We start from the raw sequence: 12,065 nt of genomic DNA on the forward strand, positions 1-12,065 counted from the left end.
GCTATCTTCAGCATTTTCCTATTATGTTCTTCAAAGTTAGCAGTGTTCAATAAAATCTCATAAAGCTTTACGTACCTATTAGGCATGAGCGTTACATAAAGTCTAGTTGAATCTCCTTCGCATAAACTTTCTTGCTATGATTTAGACACTAACTCCAGGCTTGTAGAGCCTCTCTTGAACTCGACAATCTCTTATAAAAAAATTCAAAAGAATTGGAGAAATGAAGTTTTAGAGAAAATAAGAGAAATGGTGAGATTCCTTCTCTATTCAACCTAATTGTATTTTTTAAAGAGATTTTTAGAGAAGGTCAAATAATATATTTAGAATATAATATCATATTCTTAATATATATTTAATTAATTTGAAATATATACTTTTATTTAAATTTTTCCTTCAAATTTTAAATATATATTTTTATTTAATGTATCTATGTAAGGTATCAAATACAATAAATTTATTTTTGTTAGTTAGGTTTAATATATTTAATATATTAAATATGAATTTAAGCACCCAAATTAAATATATTTAAATATTAAATACTAATTTAAACATTTCAAATTTAATAATTTTTTTATTTTTGTATTTAATATATCTAACATATTAAATATTAATTTCAACTCTTTAAACTTTTCTTTCAAATCGGTTACTTTTAGGGTTAATATGTGAACTTATAGATTATAAGCTTTAGTTATACAAAGTTAATGAATTAAGCTTTTTAATTAATTAATTTTCATTCATTAACTCCATGCTACTTCAATGTGTACTTATAGTTAAGCTCTTATGCACGGTAAAACAAGTTGTGTCCATTGATATAATCATTAAAAGCAAGTCAATCATTTATGACTGGTTAATAATTATAGTTAGGTCAAAAGTCTATTGTACTCCTGTAAAGTCCCTCTCGAGCCAATGAAATGGTAAGCTCTACTATTAAAATCTTGAAGTCAACATTTAAGAGAATTGCTCATCTACTTTTCCTATATCGAAAGCAGTGAGTTCAATCTCGCAAAATTATGTTTTCAGTTTCATATTTGGTCAATCCCCAAATTGGTACACATATTCAGTCAGCTATAAAACTCATTATCACCCATGCAAATCATACAAATCATAGGACAAACCCTCACAAGCAAAAGTTCATAACTCACTCAATATTAAAATCGAGTCGCGTATGATGATCTTGTGAAATATTAATCTTCTCAATTAATTGATTTATAAGGAGAGATTAAATATTTCATGGTCAATTCTTACGAAACTCATTTTTTTTAGTATACCTCCATTCACATGTCTCTACCTGAACGATTTAGACCAAATCGTCTGTAACAGTTACAAAGTGGGACATATCAATAGTGTTACCAAAATAAGGCACCCAACCTTATCCATGTACTATAGACCCATTAGGTTATTACTTGAACATGATCCTGTTGTATGTTAAAACAGTTGAGCAACTGTCGGCCAGCAACTTTCGTGCACAGAAATAGATATTTAGAAAGGTAAATTCTCATTAATGTTGATTATGATTTGATTGAGATTCTTCTTTCTAAAGGGCAGACATCGACACAATAGGCTAAAAACGTATTGTTATATATTATACTAATAATTTTGGATTTTTCATATAATTAATAATATTAAAATGTAAATAAAAACAATAAAATTTATTATTAAAAATTAAAAATTAATTAGGTTTTAGAGAATAAATTCAAACCAGGAAGAATATACGACTTCACTAACATCAACTTACATTTTTGTGAGAGTCCTAATAAAATTTGTGAATGATCCAATGGTTAGATCTCAAAATATCTCAAAGTTTTTCTTTGGCATCAGAATATGAAGTGAATTTGCATGTTAGATTTAATTACAAAGACATTTTACCATTTCTAGAAAATTTAAGGGCCTTTTCTCAATTTCCATATTTTAAATATTTTATTTAGAATAATTCAAATCTATTCTTAAAGTTTCTTACCTTGATTTTAGTTTCTATATTAAGCGTAGATGTTGAGATTTTTTTCTCTTTAATTAATTAAAAATAGAAGAAATTTGGTAAAAAACTTTTTAAAAAATGACTATTTTGCCATTTTTACTTAAAATTTCCTTCTTAAACCCTAAACTTTGATAAAGCACTCCATCCATCTCTTTGGTCACAAGGCACCCTAATCCTTTAGCCCAAGGATCCAAACTTTTGTTGAAGCGAGAACCCATGAATTAAAGAAATTAACCCCTCCTTATACAAAATTCGGAGCAACCAAAAGATAGGCTAGAATTAGATTATTCGTAAGATCGAAGATTTAGAAGTGAGTCATTCCACCATCGAACTTTATCTAGACTTGATTGAATGGGTCAGATGCAATCTACCACAAGAATCGTACGAAACTTAGAAATGAAAAAGATGATGCTCGAATTTCTAAGGGGAACGTCTCAACTCGAGAGAGCAACCAAAAGATAGGCTAGAATTAGATTACTCGTAAGATCGAAGATTTAGAAGTGAGTCATCCCACCATCGAACTTTATCCAAACTTGATTGAATGGGTCAGATGCAATCTACCACAAGAATGGTAGGAAACTTAGAAATGACAAAGATGATGCTCGAATTTCTAAGGGAAATGTCTCAACTCGAGAGATGAATTTCATTGATGACAGATATGATTTTTACCTAATAATTTGTGGTATTTATAGTCTCCCCATGAAAAAAGTTAATGTTCTCATTTAATTCTGATCCCCTCAAATAAAAATGGAGTGAAATTGACCATTACAAACTTTATGAAATTAAAAAATAATAAATAAAGTTTTCTAACAACTCATGAAATGATGCTTGCAAATATTCACTTTTGAAGCTCCAAATGGTCCTTCCTTAATCGAATCAGCTTGTAACACATGAAATGTGGTTGAACCGAGCTTATCCAATTTTGTAGATGAAGAATGAATGCTTGTTGAATTTTCTTCGCCTTAGATCGTGTAATAGATCTAGTTTGAGCATTTGAAACACTGTGATTCTTATCTCTTTCCCCTCTTCAAAAGGATTTGTCCTCAAATCAATCATCACCTACATGAAAAGGACTCTTGAAAGTAGAATGTACTGAAAATTTTCGTGGAAGATCAATTTTATAGGCATTGTTATTAATTCTCTCAAACTTGATAAGGGTCATCCCCTCTGGGATATAACTTTGTCTTCCTTTGAGATAGGAATCGTTCCTTTCGAAAATGTATCCAAATCAAGTCACTAGGTTGAAAAATAATTTCCCTCCGTCTTTTGTTAATTCTTTCAGAAACTTTGAAATTTTGTTTCTCAATTCTCTTCTTCATCTCTTTGTGCAATGTTTTGATCAAATTTGTCTTGCTTGTGGCTGTTACCCTCACAAAAATAATAGTAGAATAGGAAGCAAATCAAGAGTCATAAGTGGATTAAATCCATAAACAACTTCAGAACAAGAATAATGAGTGGTACTATTAATTGCTCTATTATATACAAACTCTACAAATAGCAAACATTCGACCCCATACTTAATATTCTTAGAAATAATAATCCTAAGCAATGCTCCTAATATTCTATTAACCATCTCAGTTTGTCCATCAGTCTCAGGATGACATGTAGTTGAAAACAACAATTTGGTACCCAATTTACCCATAATACTTTACAAGAGACTTAAAAATTTAGCATCCCTATCACTAACAATTATTTTAGGAATTCCATGTAATCTTAGTACTTCGAGGAGAATGAAAGAAGAAGAAAGAACGAGAAAAAGAATGAAGAGAATTTCTTGAACGAGGTAAAGCAACTCTCAAGGAATTTACTTCATTTTCGCCTTACTCTTTCATTTTCATTGCCAAATCTCAAGTAAAGGAAGAAATAGAAAAAGAAAGAAGAGAACGAAAGGAGAATCAATATCAAAAGAATTGGAAGGCGAATCGAAATTGAGTATAAATAGAAAAAAAACCCTAGATTAAAACACACTACTTTGCGACTACAGACAGACAATATAAACAAAAGAGTGGACTCTTCTAGTGTGGATCGTGGGTGACAGCTTGCACTATGAGTGCTTGCAGCTCTACCAGAAAACGCGTCGAGAAGTCAGCAACATATTTTGCATCATTCGTCTTGTTGCATGCAATAAAATAAGTCATTTTACTACATCTGTCTACCAAAGAAACAAATTCATAGATATATCCGTCCAAGGTTCGTTAGGTACATTCAAAGGAGGATATAATCCATTTGGTTGTGATCTAGATTTAGCTTATATAAATTTAAAACATTGGCTACAAAACTTATGAACATCATACTTCATCTCGTCAAACAGAGTGTTCATGCAATATATTATAAGTTTTATTAATCCCACAATGAAACACATAATAATCATCACAGCTTTTTTTTTTTTTTTTTTTGGAAGACAAGATGCATAAATAATTTCAAAATCTTTGTTTTATATAATTCTTTAATATATTCAAATCTTGAATATATTCAAATCCAAGAATTTTTGTATCATGTGCTTCTTTTACAAACAAATCTCTTATAGAGCATTTAGAAATACAAAGCTTACTTTTCTTAAATAAAAATTCATGAAATACATAATAATTATCCACAGCTTTTTTTTTTTTTTTTTTTTTTGCGAGACAAGATGCATAAATAATTTCAAAATGTTTGTTTTATATAATTCTTTAGTATGCTCAAATTCAAGAATTTTTGTACTAAAAGAAAGAAGTAAAAAGACTGTACCTTCTAGATAATGCATCACCTATCACATTATCCTTATCTTGCTTATATTTGAGGACATACGAAAATTTTTCAATAAACTCCACCCACTTTGCATGTCTATGGTTCAGTTTGCTTTGACCCTTAAGATACTTCAAGCTTTTATGATCAGAGTGGATCACAAATTCTCTCAGCCATAAGTAATGACATGATCAGAGTGGATCACATTCTCTAGGCCATAAGTAGTGTTGCCCTTATCATGAGCGAACTAAAGCAAACAATTCTTTATCCTAGATAGGATAGTTCAATACTGCCCCATTTAGTTTTTCACTAAAATATGTTAAGGGTTTTTCATCTTGCATCAAAACAACACATATGCTCAAACCACTTGCATTACACTCAATTTCAAAAGTTTTATCAAAGTTAGGCAAGACAAATATGGTGCATTGGTTAATTTCTTCTTAAGCTCATTGAATGCGTTCTCTTGCATATCTCCCCATTTAAAAATAACATTCTTTTTCACTAAGTCATCCAATGGTGCAGCTATGGTACTAAAGTCTTTTATAAATCTTCTATAGAAGCTAGTTAACCCATGAAACATACAAACTTCACTTGCATTTTTTTGTGTTAGCCAATCCCTGATTGATTTAACTTTCTCTTCATCTACTTCTACTCCATTTTTACCAACTATGAAGCCAAAAAAAGTTGACTTTTTCCATGAAAAAAACTACACTTATTAAAATTAGCTATGAAGTCAAGAAAGCTAACTTTTTCCATGAAAAAAAACTTGCAACGCCAGGAGAAAAAAAATGGGGGGGGGGGGGGCTAAGTCAACCGAGGGGCAAAAATGTCATTTTGCCCCTTCAGTCCTAATAGGGGTCCAAGGAGAACCCCGTCAGATCCCCTGCAAAAGAAGGAGTTAGAGAGAAATTGGAGAGAAGTCAGCCGTGAAGATTAACAGACCACCGCCGGAATCCATCTTCAGACGAGACTCGTACAAGGATTGAGAGGCTAGCGAGGCCGACGCTCCTTCAAGACCCAAGAACACTTCGCGAGGTAAGGTTCTGAACGACATTTCTCAGATCTGAGTTTTTCCTATGTGAATCGATCCTAAAATGCTGTAATATTCACCTAGGAACAACACATGCACGGTCTGTGAAGAAGTTTGGCCGAGACCTCAACCCGAAGGCGGAGATCCGAGAGTCGTCTGAGAACGGTGAGCGAACTTTCGACATTCTTAACTCGTCCGATAGTCAAGCAAAAATTACAAAAAAAATACTAGGATGTAGTCCGTAACACGATCTAGAACTTTGCCGAAGGAATCATATCAATCCGATCTACGAATCGAAAGATATGAAAATCAGAAAAGGGGACTGTGTTTCGATTTTCAGAGGACAGAGAAGAAAGAAAAAAAAAAGGGTGGCCGGCGACAGGCACCGGACACGCGTCGACCGTCGGTTGGAGCAACGCAGCTCCAACGAGGTGACGACACGTGTCACCTGCAAGCCAGGCCGAACTGCAAACGCGAGCCGAGTCGAGCAAGATCGGATCGGCCGACCCACGACTACACAGAAGCGGGTGCGCGTGGTAGGCGCGCGTGCAGCCTGTGACTGGCGCCTTCCCGCGCGCGTGACCACGCACTCCCAGCGCGCTACTAACGCGTGAGCGTGCGTGGAACGGCCATTTTGGCCCGGTTTCTCTCTGTTTGCCCGTTTTTTGTCCCGGTTCCAGTTCTAATACTGTTTTTACGTGAATAGGGACCTAAGTTAAAGAAATCAGTATTTTTGGTCACCTCAGAGGCAAAGAAACACTAGCAAAAAGGGCACGCGTCAACCAGGTAAGTCACCACCAGGTATTTAGGAAGAAATACTTGTAGGATTCGCTTTAAGTACTTCATCTTGGAACATGTTCTCAAATTTCTGTAAAAGAGATTGAAACATATTAAGCAAAGACAAATTTTTATGGTTAGAGACCAAACATCCTTCTTGTACATAAGAACAAAGATGGTTTTTTTGTGCAAACATTGCCCTTCTAACCTCTCCAACTCTAGCCAAACAACTCACTTTTTTTTTTTTTCAATTTCATTCTTTTTTTCACTATTTTTTTCTCTCAACTCTTCTTCCTCAAACTCTTTCTTTTTTTTCTCTAACTTTTTTTTTTTTTTCAATTTCATTCTTCTTTTCACTATTTTTTTCTCTTAACTCTTCTTCCTCAAACTCTTTCTTTTTTTTCTCTAACTTTAGTTGATCAGCAAATACATCTATAGAACTCAAAGGTACACGAGTAGTTTTTCTAACATCTTTTACAAAATAATACCTATTCATATAACCATCATCCATACCTTCCTATCAAATTGTCAAGGACGGCCAAACAATATGTCTCAAGCAAGCATTGGTAGCACATCACAAAGAACTTCATCTTTAGGCAAAAGAGATTAAAGCTTGAGAAACTACCTTCATTGTTCCACTGTCATTAAGCCATTAAAGCTGGTAAGATTTAGGATGATGTTGGGTTGGAATTTGCAACCTTTTGATCAGCATGGTGCTTACTATATTGGTGCAACTTCCACTATCAATAACAAGATTACAAAGAGTCCCCTTGACTAAACACCTTGTGTGAAATAGGTTGCCTCTTTGATCATCAACACCATTCTTCGTAGCTTCAGTTTTAAGAAGTCTTCCTGTAACAAGTGCCAAATGACTCCAGTCTTCCAATTCCTTCCCATTCTCTTGGATTTCTTCTTCAACTAGCTCATCTTGGTCATTTTCCTCACTATTTGTGACAACTTGTCCATTCTTGATGATCATGACTCTCTTGTTAGGACAATCACGACTAATATGACCAATTCCTTGACATTTCCAACATTTGATGTCTCTATTTCTTTCTCAAACCACCTTGTATTACTCTACTTTCTCTTTCCCATTGGAGGTCTCAACTTTGTTCTTTTTGTCAAGCTCATACTTGCTTCTAACCTTGAAATCTATCTTTTCAATATTTGCATTCTTTTTCCAAGGGTTGGAAGTAGTAGACTTAGAAATAATATACCTCTTGGAGTTCTCCTTCTCCCTAACTAGTTGCCCTTCGATTTTGACAGCAAGGTAACAATTCTTGCATATCAAAGTACGCTTGCCTATCCATTTGATGAGCAAGTTGTCGCTTCAACCCACCAAGGAATCTAGCCATTGCATCCTCCTCATCTTCATTAATGCATGCTCTATTCATAAAGGCCTTCATTTCTTTGTAATATTATTCAACACTTTTGGATCCCTGTTGCAAAGTATAGAGTTTTTGCTTGAGTACTCGAGAATAATCCTTAGGAATGTATCTTTCTCTCATTAATGTCTTTAATTCCTCCCACGTTTCAATTGGTTCTTCCTAATTTCTCTTCCACTATGATTTCAAAGATGTCCACCATATAATTGCGTAATCACAAAATTCAGCCATAGCAAGCTTCAACTTTCTTTCTTCACTGAAATTGTTGCAATCGAAAACATGCTCAATTTTGCTCTCATGTTGCAAATACTCCTCTGGATCAGATCTCCCATAGAAACTTATAATTTTAAGCTTTACTCCCCCAACTCCTCTTTCTTCTCCTCTCTCATGTTGGTACTCCCGCTCAATTCTTTTTTGTGCTAAAATTTGTCTACCCCTTCTTCTGACTCTTCCTCTCCCTCGACTGACATCTCTCCCTCCCCTAGGACTATGTCCCGCTAAAAGGGTGACATTGTCATCTTCTTCATTTTCAACTCCTTCTTTCAAGAGTACTTCCCTTCCTTGAAGATTACCTAATGCTATTTCAATTCACTACATTCGGTCTGTCAATGTACTAATAACTTGATTCAAACGAGTAATAGTTCCGACTTGTGCTTCTCTCCACCTAGCTTCATTTATCTCCCCTCCATTTCCTCCATCTTGGTTCATGATTGTACAAACCATAGTTAAAAATGTTTAGAACCTCACACTCAACTCACTAATTTGACACTCGAGGACACTCGTATTTATTACACACAAAAGTAGGCTATTTGGGAAAGTGATTAAATTTTGATCAAGGTAGACTAATATATATGGACAAAAGAAATTTTGATAGTAGCAATCTATTCAAGGAAATCAAAATAAGTTAATTATGAAATAACAACAAAAATAAAACAAGAAATGAAATAAGGGACACAAAAAAAAATATATATTTTTTATAGAATTGCTCAAAGAAAAAAATAAATCCCAAAAGGAAATGTTGTTAAGATTTTGAGAACAAGAACTTTCTTTTTTTACAAAATTTGTATTCCATGTAAATTGTGAATGAACATTATCAAACCCAATAGTTCCAAATTTGAAAAAATGTGAATCGGAGTTTATTTGATTTTCAAATAAACATGCAAATTGTCTAATGATAAGGATTTATAGTCATAATCTTAAGATCAAATATTATAAGGATTTCTTTTTTTTTTTCATGATCTAAATATGATTTTTAGGAAGAAAATGAGAATGAGGTGAGAAGATGACCCTCAAAAAAAAAAAAAAAACAACAAAACAAAACAAAAAAAAAAAAACAAAAATGGAAGAAAAGAAAAACAATTACATAAATGAAATAACATTGAAAGACAAAATCGATTGTAGAATACGCCACAACTATGCAACCTAGGCTCTGATACCAAATTGATAAGTCAACCCTACTTCTCAACCCAACGATCTACATTTTTGTTGAAGCGAGAACTCTTGAATCAAAGAAGTTAACCCCTCTAGTACAAAATTCGAATCAACCAAGAGATAAGAAATTAACACCTCTTATACAAAATTCGAATCAACTAAGAGATAAGGCTAGAATTAGATTACCTCTTAAGATCGAATAAGAACGAAGATCTAGAAGCAACATTTGGAACCTTGTTCTATATGAGTCATTCCACAATCGAACTTGATCAAGACTTGATTGGATGACTCAGATGCAATCTACCACAAGAATTGCATAAAACTTAGAAATAGAAAAGATGATGCTCGGATTTCTAAGGAGAAACATCTCAACTTGAGAGATCAATTTCATTCATCCAAATCTGATTTTTACCTAATAATTTGTGGGTATTTATAGTCTCCCCACAAAAGAAGTTAGTCTCCGTGATTTAATCCCGATCCCCTCAAATCTACACTAAAGGCGAAGTCAGTTTGACCATTACAAACTTTATAAAATTAAAAAAATAATAAATAAAATTTTCTAACCACTCATGAAATGATGCTTGCAACTTCATCCGCTACTTCAATCGTGCAAATATTCACTTCTGAAGCTCCAAATCATTCTTTCTCAATCGAATCAGCTTGTAACACATGAAATGATGGTTGAACCAAACCTATCCAATTTTGTAGATGAAGAATGAATGTTTTTTCATCTTATTGCCCTTGGATCGTGTAATGGGTCCAATTGGAGCATTTGGAACACCGTGATTCTTATCATTTGGTCACATAATAACCCTCGGGTGTTAAAATTATTTCACCCTTAGGTGATAGAAATAAATTTAGTTGACGGCATCACATATATTTCTTATTTGCCCTACCATTCCTATTAGAAGCTGAATGTCTCCCATTTTGATCTTTGTAGTGGCAAAGTCAATTTGAATGGGGTTAGATCTCTGTTGTATTCTATAACAATATTATCGGTTGATCCTCCATTAAAAAGGACTTGATCGTTTTCTAGCAAACCCCTCTTTTGTATAAGATTTTTGAAATAGTTATTATCAAAGGAATTGGGTGTGACCAAATCTAGAGGTGCCAAATTGTTTTTTTCCTATGATGTTGGACATTTTTTTAGGTGAATCTTAGCAAATCCTATTACTTTGATGGTATATTCTATTCTTGAAAAAGAAGCATTGGGCTTGTCTTATAGTATGAGAACCTGTAATAAAGTTGACATGAAAATGCTTAATAAAGGTCTAGTAGAGGTACTCAAAAAGTTTAAATTTAACTACTCGATAGTGCAACCATATCTCTTATACTAAGACCTTTGTTTGCAAAAATTGAGATAAGTCTTTCAAGGTTCACTTGAAAATTTGGAAGTTCATTCTAGAGTTTTGCTTGCAATGGTAGAGTCTCCTCTTCCAAGTTTTACTTTCCAAGATGGACGGCCAACCTAATTTTTTTTAACGATATATGACAATATTAGTAAAATAACTTCATAATATTTTAACATAAACCATGCATACAAATGAAGAAATATTCAAGTAAAAGAAGCATCTTTGGCAGCCACAGCAAAAATATCGACACAAGATACAATGTCAAGACGAATCTTCTCAACTTCACTCTTGGCCTTGTGAATCACCCTATAACCTCTAGCAGAATTTCTATTTGGCGCTGAATTTCTATAACCTCAATCATAGACGGATATCATCAAGTAATATTGATACATCACAGCCTTGAACAAAGCAATCATGGAAATGAAGGTGAATGATAGATGCTGTCATTCGACGTTCTTGAGAAATTGCTTGCCTAATAACGGTTTTAATTGTGGCGAGTGCATTGGGACAAGTTTGGTCGTAAAAGGTAGACAAAAGTTGGGCGTTGCATGCTAAACAAAGAAGCAGTAACGTGAACAAGGGAACAGCTACTTGTGGCATTTCCATTTCCATTTACTCAAAGGAAAAGAAGCCTTTAATTTGGTGATATTGAAAAAGAATGTGAGAAAAACGATGGTTGGAATAATTCCTAGCGGTGAATTTGAATCCCCTTTACTCAATGGATGCAAAAAGAGCCTAAAGAAGTCTAGATGAGCTCAAAACATCAAATATTTGTTGGATGACGAGTCTTGAAACTATCAGCTTTAGCTCTACCATAAGATGAGAGCCCAAAAAAGAAGAGGAATCAACAATAGGTTCCGTAGAGGGTGGATCAGAAGTCAGTGGCAAAGAGAAATTTGCAAGAGAAGTATCAACATGCATACACTTATCCACAAGGTCAGAACAAATATTATAAAAAGAGAAGCTGGATCGAGGAATTTCCAGTGAAGAAGGGGTAGGAGGATGAATCAATATGGTAAAGACGCGGTTCCAAGAAGTTTGAAATACGAAGAGAGGAAAGAGGTTGAACTTGGGAGATACGGACATCAAGAAAGTAAGTTTCATTAAATTGTGTGTCGGGTGATGTATAGCCTAATAGTGGTGGGATCAAGATAATGAAACCCTTTATGATAGGGACTATAACCTATGAAAATGAAAATACAAGGAAGCCTACGAGAAGAAAATTTGTTAGGTATATATATAATCACGCAATCAAAAATAAACACCACAACCAAAGGGATGAAAATGAGAGTTTTAATCAAATGCGAGGAATGTTGTGAGAAGAAGTGCTTGTTGACCCCACATTCAGAAAGTGGGTTGATTTTAAGCACCTCCATCGCTTTTAAAAACTT

The 12,065-nt window shown here is 33.8% G+C and overlaps 1 pseudogene; it reads right to left on the bottom strand.

Moving 5' to 3' along the window:
* Positions 1-10,179: 10,179 nt before the first annotated feature.
* LOC111795291 (lignin-forming anionic peroxidase-like) lies at positions 10,180-11,280 on the bottom strand (annotated as a pseudogene).
* Between the last annotated feature and the right edge of the window lie 785 nt (positions 11,281-12,065).

This window comes from Cucurbita pepo, chromosome 1 (genome assembly GCF_057944985.1).
Source record: "Cucurbita pepo subsp. pepo isolate OVF chromosome 1, ASM5794498v1, whole genome shotgun sequence".
NCBI lineage: Eukaryota > Viridiplantae > Streptophyta > Magnoliopsida > Cucurbitales > Cucurbitaceae > Cucurbita > Cucurbita pepo.